The sequence below is a fragment of the Rattus norvegicus genome, chromosome 20 (assembly GCF_036323735.1).
Source record: "Rattus norvegicus strain BN/NHsdMcwi chromosome 20, GRCr8, whole genome shotgun sequence".
Taxonomy (NCBI): domain Eukaryota; kingdom Metazoa; phylum Chordata; class Mammalia; order Rodentia; family Muridae; genus Rattus; species Rattus norvegicus.
The window spans coordinates 55,708,380-55,718,938 of NC_086038.1; the positions used below are offsets into that span (position 1 = coordinate 55,708,380).

Here is a 10,559-nt window from a genome sequence, read left to right on the forward strand (position 1 = left end):
GTGCTTCAAGGATAGCCAGCACTTCTGGAGTGCTTACAGCTTTCACATATGTTGACTCATTTGATTGTTATAAAACCTCCTTGAGGTAGATTTTTACAATTACTCATCTTTTATGGGTTCTAAAACTGAAGCAATGATAAAAAATAACTACAAAGCACGGTCAGTAATTCAGAGCTGTGTCTGAACCCAGGCAGAATGGCTTAACAGTTTAAGCAATACTATCTGCTCAGTTGGGATCTTTCATAGGGAAAGTGAAATCTGGGGGTGATAGACTGTAGAGGGAAACCACTCAGAAAATGCAAAATCTACCTCTGGCATACCACACAGTTTAATTTTGCTTCACATTGCTCTTCTCTGTCTGGGAAGAGCATCTTGATCTCATGTTCTCTCTCAGGAGGAGGAATCTGTTTCCTCTCACCTCTGCTAAGTCATACCATGACACTTGAAGTTTGCTGTTTTTTCTAACTCAGCTCAATTTACAAACAGACAAACAAACAAAGTGGCTCAAGGAATGCAGATTCAGCTCAGCTCAGTAATGCTTGGCTAGCATATGCCAAGGCCCTGTGTTCTATCCTTAGCCTGGGATGGATAGGGTATGTCACAGAGAGAAACAAACAAGTCAAACAGTAAAATAACCAACGAAACCAAAGCAAGCTAAGCCAAACCAAATCAAACCACAACAATGTTTATGACAGCAAAAACAGTAAGAATAGAGCTGCACAGAACTGATTCCACAAAAGAAAACAAATAAACACAGATCATCTTAAAGATGAAGTGATGGAACATATAGTTAACTTAGGATGCTTTATAGTTAACACATAAGCAATCAAAACAAAACAAAATACCCTTAACTAGCCCAAATCAAATTATCCTAACTAAAAAGCAGATAAAAACAGAAATATTTAAAAAGTCTTTGAAAACAATAATTTGGATTTTATTTAATTCTTGCATCTTAACATCAAAGCAAGATAAATATTTGGTCAAATGATCTAGATAATTTCTATGAAAAAGTCACTTTTATGCACATTCCCTGACAAATAAGAGCGGTAATCCATCCTGTTAGTTCTGCGAGTTTGATTATTTGAATGATTGATGGTTATTTAGCCATAATCCAGATGCCCTAAATCCTCAGGAAAATTATTCTTTCTGAAGATCGCTTTTCCTTTTAAATTGGTATTTAGTGAATTTTCTGTTCACTAACGGGGGAAAGGGGAGTTCGGACATGAACATCCTGGGTTTGACTTCAGTCCTTGCTTCACTTTGCCAGCAGAGGCACATTAGGCTTCGCTCTGTGAGCACCCTGTGCTTCACCAGCCTAGGGTGTGTTTTGTAAATTGGAATTTACCATTACCAAAGTCATTGGGAAGTCAACTATGTGTTTGTTGCTGGTCTCCAGCAAGCCATCTTACCGGCTTTTCCATGATGAAGTCGACGGTAAACACTCAGGCCCTCAGCACCGGTCTTTCAAAAGAGCCAATCCACTGTGAATGTTGCTTTCATTTTGAAGTGTAAGACAATGTGTAGTCTTGGGGCAGATCAGGCTAGTTTTGATACCACTGAAGACTTCTTACTTAACCTAGTTTTCACTGGAGAAATGCGACCTCTTTTTGAGGACGTGGATGGTAATTTAACAGCAGCAAGGTGGAAAGCAAAGAACTGGAGTTAGGCCATCCAGGGAGTAAGCATGGGAGCAATGGCATAAAAGCAAGTAAATGTTAAAGGGCACTTAGAACCGCCAAGGCCAGAGTTTCCTTGCATGAGCCACAGCACAAGTTCAGGCGTCTAAACTTTAGGTACCTCTAACCTTTGCCTCTTTTATGACTCTCTTCTTTTTCTCATCTGACAGACCACATGCCAACATGCAACCCAGAATCCCTAACCCTGGTGATTTATGGCTTACAGCTGCTTCACTGTCTTAGACATGGCAGCTGCTTTTCAGATGTCTTCAAAACTAGGGGGAGAGTGTTAATGTGAACTTGAGTGGCTGCAGGAGAGAAAAAAAAGCTGATGGAAAAAAAAATCATCCGAGTTCAACTCCAGAGCTTCCCATTGATCTTTGCTTTCAGGGCCAAGCAAAATGTTTGGTTTATTTTATAAGCTAATTGGGTGTGTGAAAGGCTACTTGGCATTTGCTATTGACTGAACCTAACAAAAGTGATCACCAAGCTGGGTAATCAATAAGGTATCGATTACAAGCGTGTGATTGGATTAGCCATTTGATCAATGCTGTGTGCTAATATATTAACAAGCAAATTACCAAGCAACCCTTAAGAGCAGAATGCTGACTCTGATTGTATTACAAACTAGTGAGATCTAATGACCCACCAAGTGCAAGGGGTTAGTTATACAAATCAACACCTGAAAGTATTTTTTTCCCTTGAAGATTTCTTTCCTGCCAATGAAAATGCTTTCTTAAGTGAGATTCAAATTTAATTACGGTTAGCAAGTAGTTTCACCGGGACACCTAATTTCCAACCAAATTTAATTCACCAGGAAGTGGGCTTTGGAACCGCAGATAAAGTAACCTGCATAACTTTTGGAAAAACTTAGCCAATATCAAAAAGGCAAGCACAAAGAGTTTCCGGAGAGCCTCTTTCTGACTCAAAATTTTGGTGCATGGACTCTCAGACTGGTTATCCTGAGATCCTTCATGACAGAATCTACTGTCTCCTGGTCCTTCTTATAGACCACAGATATTTTCCCAGTTCCCATTTTAAATTAGCCTATTATCTAACTACTATAGATGAAGAATTGGAAAAATAATGAGGTGCTCTCATGTGTAAATATGTATTGTACACACTTGTCAGCACATGTGTGAGTGTGAGCTCGTGTATGTGTGTGTGTGTGTGTGCACATGAAGAATGAAGAATTGTAGCTACTAACAAAAAGTATCTGAGACAGAATGTACAATAAAGAAAATATTTATTGTTGCTTTATTCACTATACCAAAGACTTGGAATCAACCTCCTTGTTAATTGAAATACTGTTGCTCTCTAAATAAAACTGAAATTTAAAAGTTTGTTGCCAAGTACATCCTCTTAGGACTTAGGATGTATAATATTACAGAAGGTCACACAATCTCAGAAAGAAATAAGCCATGTGTTCTCTCTCATATATGGAATATAGCCAATAATATATGTATATATGCAAACAAGCATAGAACAGTATAGGAAGAATAGAGAACAAGAAATGTTAAATATAAGGGTATGAGGAAGGACTGCATGCAGGCAGTATATGTATATATGCTTTTCCAATTCTTAGTCTACCATGAATTTGGGGGGGTGGGTAGATAAAGACATAAATTTAGGTTTCACAGCATTCCAGGTTGAATCCCAGTTCTAACTGTACATCAGACTGTATTGGATTGGTAAATTTTGGTGTGTATTTGGGTTTGGTGAATTTTAGTGTGTGATATTTTTATTTATTTTCAAGACTTTTTTTATACTAAAGAAAAAGAGAATATCTCCCATGTTTAAACACACACACACACACACACACACACACACACACACACACACTTCCTTAGGGTGTGTTCTGCATAGATGATTCTATAAATGATCTTACAAAGGAAAAAGCCACAAAACAAGGTTTTTCCATCTGCTTTCCCTGTGATTGGGTGAACCATTTATTCAATTGATTGTACTCTCTCGGATTCCCTAAGTGGAAACCACTTTGCTCACTTTCTCCCTTAATCCTTTCGCTTTTAAGAAACCTTTTTTTCCCCTTTGCCTCAGGGAAGCTGAACCGATTAGTCTAAATTCTCCAGCGTTATTTGTAGACTGGAAAGGTCTCCCTAGGCCCAGAGGCGGCATGTTAGCCAGAGCAGCAGTGAGGCCAGGCAAGCCAGGCTCCCGCAGTGTGGAGCCACAGGCTGTGGCCTCACCAGGCACAGGCTGGTTGCAGCTGACAAAACAGCTAGCAGGGCTGCCCAGGCCTGGAGGGAGGAGGGGTGAAGCTGTCAATCACCACCACAGAAGCGCAGGCAAGAAATATTATATGTGAAGGAGATTTGTCAGCTCCAAGACGTTAAGGTGAACCAAGGTTGAGTTTGCCTGAGGCTAAAGCACTTAACGCCTGAAGGGCCACAGTCTGACCCCACCTCCACCCCATTCCCAACCTCTCCGTGACATGCATTTGGTGGTTTCAGTTTTGTATTTAAGTAGCAGATTCAGAAACTATCAGGAGTACCCAGTGACATTTTCATAAGAACTGCTTTTCTCTTTGATTTAAAATTGATGGAATCCAGTGATCACAGATGCCTATTTTCTTAGATCCATTCCTCTGTGATAAGTGCTTTGCATGAAAAGCACTGTCTGTTTCTAAATGAGTATATATCAGCAAAGCCCAATATACATGAAATTAACTGTTAGTCAAATACTGTGGTGGTTCCTGAAGCTATGACATCATCACGTCTAGGCTTGGTAGATTCTCCCAGGAACTCTACCACGAGGCAGGATTTCATAGGTCAAGAATGACTGGTATCTGGCCTAAGCTCCGATGGCATATGGTTGTGCAGTGATATTGTGATCCATGTAGCCAGAATAATTCATTTAGTCATCAATCACTGCGTCCCTGTTAAAAAACACGGTATCAGCAGTAAAATTCTAATTAAATTTTTACATTCATCAAAAAGCTTCAAGAGGGCTGTTAAAGACCATTGAGCATCTTACGGGTATGAGACAGGTATCTATAATGCTGTAAACCACCATTGGAGTGTTGCTGATTGATTCTCCTGACAGAATTCTACTTTTTTTGTACTGTGATTAATTTCACATTTAATTGATAGCACCATAAATATTTCTCAAACAAGACCCAGCTGGGTGGCTGTCAACCAGCTGGATGGCTGTGGGTGATAATGACAACTATTGGAAGGCAAGTTTTCTGCTTTTTCTCTCATATGTTGACAAGGGAGAAAACAAGAGAGTAAATGATGGCAGGTGAGAAAGAAAATTTCCCTGTTCAGCAATTCATTCAGGGAATTGTGACAATTCCACTAGGGAAGGAACAGAAATTTTAAGGAACTTATCAAAAAGGAGTTATGAGAGTTTATAACATCTTGCTCATCTAAGTGTGTGAATCCCCTAATCCATAATTTATTTATTTTATAATACCATGGTTTCCTTTACTCTTATAGAGTTTCTTTTACCTGAATAAAAATTTATAGATCCCTTATTTGGTTGGAGTTACCAGGTATCTTCTTCTGCCCATTTTACCCACAGAGGATTCACCTCCCCATAAAGAGGAAATGCCATTCTTGAGTGGTGACTTTGGTTGGTTGCAATAGATGGCTCAAAAGTTACCCTGTGATGGAAAGACAGTTCCTGAAGATCAAATGCAAAGTGGACAGTTGCCTGAAGCATGCATAAATGATGCAGCTTATAAGAAGATAAATGGTTGTAATAAAAGATATTTAATTGAAGGGATAAAACAAAATATGTAATATGAAAGTAGGGGACATTAGGAACCATGTGTTTTAAACAGGATAGGGGATGAGGCAAGTTGGGCAAAGGGAGAGTCAGCCAAAACTAAGCACATATGAAACACAATATAGACAGAAGCCAAGTATTTTATAGGTTAATTATAAAATGTAAGTTTTAAAAGCATGAAAAAATACTTTTGTGCTAGTGTTCTGTTCCTGTGAAGAAACTCCAGTGGTGGTTTACAGCATTATAGATACCTGTCTTACAGTTGTAAGACGGTCAATATTCTTTAACAGCCCTCTTGAAGATTTTTGAAGCTTTTTCATGAATGTAACAATTAATTGAAAGAATTTTACTGTGATGTAGATAACATTGCATAAATAAAGCAATTTTTAAAAGAAAGCACTTACTTGGGTCCTGCTTACAGATTGAGGGGTTTAGCTCATCATCTTTACGGCAAGAAGCATGGCAGCATGTGGCGGAAAGTGCTGGAGAGGTAACTGCGAGTTCTACATCTGGATCCACAGGAAGCAGGAGAATGAGAAACTGGACCTGGCTTGGGTTTCTGAAACCCAAAGCCTACTTCCAGTGACACACTTCCTCCAACAAGGCCACACACACACACACACACACACACACTCACACTCCAACAACAACACACTTCCCAATCCCTATCAAAAAGCACCACTCAGTACCACTCCCTAAGGACCAAGCATTCAAATATGCCTTTGAAGGCTATTCCTATTCAAATCATTGTAGACACTAGTGGGCAAGTGGGCATAGCTTGCTTGGCCAATGTTTTTTCTGGGACAGAGGGTTCACAGCTAGGTAAAACCATTGGTGACCCAATCCTCCAGCAGCCTGCATAGCACCTGCCAGGACCACTAAGGCTAGCCAGCAGGGAGGAAGCCTCCAGCTCAGTTGCAGCCTCTCTTTGCAGAGAATGGAAGTGAATGCAGAGACTTATGGATTCTTAATGTGCTCAGAAGAAACGATGTTGGAGTGCTCAGCTCTAACCAGGATGTTTAAATCACCCTCACTAAAGCCCTAGGATCATTTTGGAAGTGTGGGTATGTAGAACATAAGAGCCAGAAAATAGGAAAAAGGGCTATGGAATTATGAGTTCTGGGCATAACAAAGCTGATATAATCATGACCTTACAGCAGCTATGACTGCTTGTAATGGGCCTGTGTAAGACTGGGATTGTCAACAGTCAGTCATGGATTGAGAAGGGGCAAAGAGGACTCCACTGTTCCCTGAAGAGGTGGGATCTTAGTTATTGACTTCATGTACCTGGGAAGAAGGAATATCAAGGGATATTCTCATCAGATTGATCTGTGAGAGCATTTTTGTTTTGGTCACTAAAACATGCAAAAGGGCTCCAATATATAGGGATTGAATAAAGTTCTGAGAGAATGTGGGTGCTATTGACATGGGCACAGCCATGTCAAGGACCTCAATGATTTAGATCCATGGGAAATGGCAAATATTTTCCTCTCTGTTCAAATTTTTTAATATTAATTAATTTATTTATTCACTTTACATCCTGATCATAATCACACCCCGTCCTCTCTACCCAGTCCCACACTTACATATCCCTCTCCCCATTACCCTCTCCCCTTCTCTAAAGAGAATGAGAACCCCCATAAGTACCAACTCTTCCAGGTACACCAGATTACAGCAGGACTAAGGGAATCTTCTCTCACTGAAGCCAGACAAGGCAGTCCAGTTAGGAAAAATGGGATCCAAAGGCAGACACAGAGTCAGAGACAGATCCTACTCCAATTGGTAGGGGACTCTCTTGAAGATCAAGCTGCCTCTCCTACAAATGCCTAGGGGCCTAAGTCTAGCCCATCACGCTTATTGGTTGGTGGTTTAGTTTCTGTGAGGCCTCATGGTCCCAGGCACATTGACTCTGTAGGTCTTCTCATGGTGTCCTTGACCTATCTGACTCCCTCAATTCTTACCCCCATTCTTCCACATGACTCCCTGAGAGCTCTGCCTAATGTTTGGCTGTGGGTCTCTGCATCTGTTTTCATCAGTAGCTGGATGAAGCCTCTCAGAAGACCGTTATGTTAGGCTACTGTCTGCAAGCATAGCAGAGTATCATTAATAGTGTCAGGTGTTGGCTCTCTTCTTCCATGGGCTGAGTCTCAAGTTGGGCCAGTCATTGGTTGACTATTGTAATGAGTTAGTCTAATGTTTGTATTTTGATGTTAATTTGGGGCCACTAAGACCTAGAATCTGTGTGTAACTTGTTCCCAAGTTAATTGTGATTGGTGAATAAAGATGCCAACAGCCAATAGCTGGGGAGAAGAGATTAAGGGTTAAGGTTTGGCAAGCTTGAGAGGAGAAAGGAGTCACCAGGGAATAGAAAAGCATGCAGGAGAGGAGAAAGATGAGCTGCCATAGGTTAGCTAAGCCATAAAAAATGTGGCCCTGTGGGCTGGTCAGTTGGAGCTAAGAACAGTCCAGATGAAATATAAAACAAAGGTTATGATAATGAGGGTTATAGTAAGGAAGACAGATTATAACAGCATCGAGGGTAGGCAGCCGCTGAGCTATTGTGCTGCCTAAGTCATATTTAAAAATTTAAAGTCTGTGTGTGCATTTCATCTGGGAACATAAATGATCAAAGGTGGGAGGAGACCCTGTGTTAGAATTTTTAAGCATTATTTACTACAAGCCATTCCCTCAATCTCTGCTCTGTCTTTATACCTGTACATCTTTCAAACAGGACAAATTTTGAGTGGAAGTTTTTGTGAGTGGTCAGTGTCCCCCTCCCTCTATTGGAAGTTCGGCTTGGGTACAGGAGGTGGCAACTTCAGTCTCCATATCCCCAGCTGCTAAGAGTCTCAGCTAGGGTCACCACATAGATTCAGGAAGCCTCCTCTGTTCCAGATATCCAGCTCATCCTAGGGACGCACCCACTACAGCCACCATGAATTTCAGTCCTATCTCCCATCCCTCTACTTCTCCCCACTTGCTCTCCCATGCCTGATCCTCGCCTCTGTTCCCCTTAAAACCCCCTTTTCCAACCTGTTCCCTCCTTCCACTTACCTTCCATTTCTATTTTTTTCAAAATAGCAAACATTATTTTAATAGCACCAATTAAATGGTACAGTTTTAACATAAGTAAAAAGTGAATCCTTACAAAATTTCAATGCCAGAATAAACATTTCAGAAATGGTTTTAGAGGACCTTAAAACTTAACACATTTTATAAAAAGCTTTCTTTAAAATGGAAGGCAGGTTGTATTCAGTGGATATAAGCAGAATCAATGACATTTGTATTTTTGTTTAGTCAAAAGTTCCCTTGGATTTATCTCAGGTAAACACAATATAATAGCTAAAACTTTCATTAGATTAGTAACTGTGAACTACAAAATAATTTTCAGAGGTACAGAAGGCACACCTTCAAATAATACAGCTTGTTAGTTTAAATGTTGAGAACTGTAATCTGCATTAGAAAAATAATTTTTAGGTATGTTCCTTTGGTTCACTAACTCTCCTTCTCTTCAGCACCGACTCTTGACTAGAAGATTCCAAGATATGAAGGACTGTTTTCCCAGATTGACGAAGACTTCTCTTCCGATTTTTTCTAGAAGCTCGTCCTTGTTGATTTCCATTTACCATTTTGCACTGAAAGATTTTTCCGCTTCTTGTTTTGCTTTCAAACACATCAAGTTCAGATGTTTTACTGATTAACTGTTCAAGCTGACACTGAGAAATTGAAGGATTTTGGTTCTTTTTGAATTGCATAATTTCTTCTTCCTTACAATCTAAATTTGGTTCTTTGATTTCAGAAGTTCCAGAGTTTTCATTCTGCTCGTTCATTTTAGTTTTAATGTCAAAATTACTATGATTTTCATTTTCTACATCATCTTTGTCCATTAGAATTTTTCGAAATGGCATTTTTTAATCTTTTGGTGTTAGTATGGCTGAATCAATATTTTCCATTCATTCCTTCTCAGTGGTCACTTTTAATCTGAAGGTGTTGAGAAGGTGTTGGGACTTCTCCCACATTTAAGTATGTAGGGTCCCTATCAAATATTGCTCCTTCACAATCACCATCCTTAAAACCTGGTGGCTGGTAATCTTGGGGTGTACCTTCATCGTAGTAAAAAAGTTTCATTGTCAGACAAACATCATTAGGTAATGATCCTAGATTTTGCATTAGGACATAAATCTTCCGAATGAGGAGAATACTTGCTTTCTTGGTGTAAGCAGATGTTGTACTAGAGTTATTGTTTTGATTTTTTGCTTATAGAGTCCATGATTGGTCCATTTTAGGTGTACTTGAATTTAAACTGGTAACATTCTGAAATTGTCTGAGGATCTTCTGGATTGGTATATACGGCTAGAATGATTATCCTTAGATATTTCTTCTGTAAAGCATCATAGCATCCTAGCATCCACTTAGCTGTGAAGAACCTGGACAGTTTTTATCTTCTTTCAGAATTTTGACACAGAGATCATCCAGATATCTTGTCCCATAAGCACGTTCTGGAAATATTCCTCTCAAATAGGTGATACAGGATACTGAAACAGCCAGAAGCCTCTTCACAAATATCAAAGACTGCTGCTCGGTTGATATCTTATTGGGAAATACCAATGCACTCATGGAAGCTGTCTTCAGCAACCACATAGTGGCCATCTTCCAAGAAATATTTTTTTATGCAACACCTGAGAGAAGCATCCAGCAGGGGCAGGGAAGAGTCTTGAAATGCCTCAACTTCTAGTTTTACATCCACTTCTGAGTGAGGTTCAAGCTTCCCCCCTGGGTCCTCACTGTTATTTAGCTTCTTTGGATCTGTGGATTGTAGCATGAATACCCTATACTCTATGGCTAATACCCATTTATAAGTGAGTAATTACCACGTATTTCTGGGTCTGGGTTACCTCACTCAGGATGATATTTTCTGGTTCCATCCATTTGCTTGCTAATTTCATGATGTCTTTGTTTTTAATAGCTCAGTAGTATTCTATTGGACAAATGTAGTACATTTTCTTCATCCATTCTTCAGTTGAGAGACATCTAGGTTGTTTCTAGTGATGCTTGTGTCTGTAGTTCCTGTCCTCTTCTCTAGGTTTTTCCATCTCCAGGATTTTCTCAGTTTGGGCTTTCATTATTGCTTCT

The 10,559-nt window shown here is 39.8% G+C and overlaps 1 pseudogene; it reads right to left on the bottom strand.

Annotated features, from left to right (window-relative positions):
• Nucleotides 1-8,611: 8,611 nt before the first annotated feature.
• On the bottom strand, nucleotides 8,612-10,076 carry Hormad1-ps1 (HORMA domain containing 1, pseudogene 1; annotated as a pseudogene).
• Nucleotides 10,077-10,559: the final 483 nt, after the last annotated feature.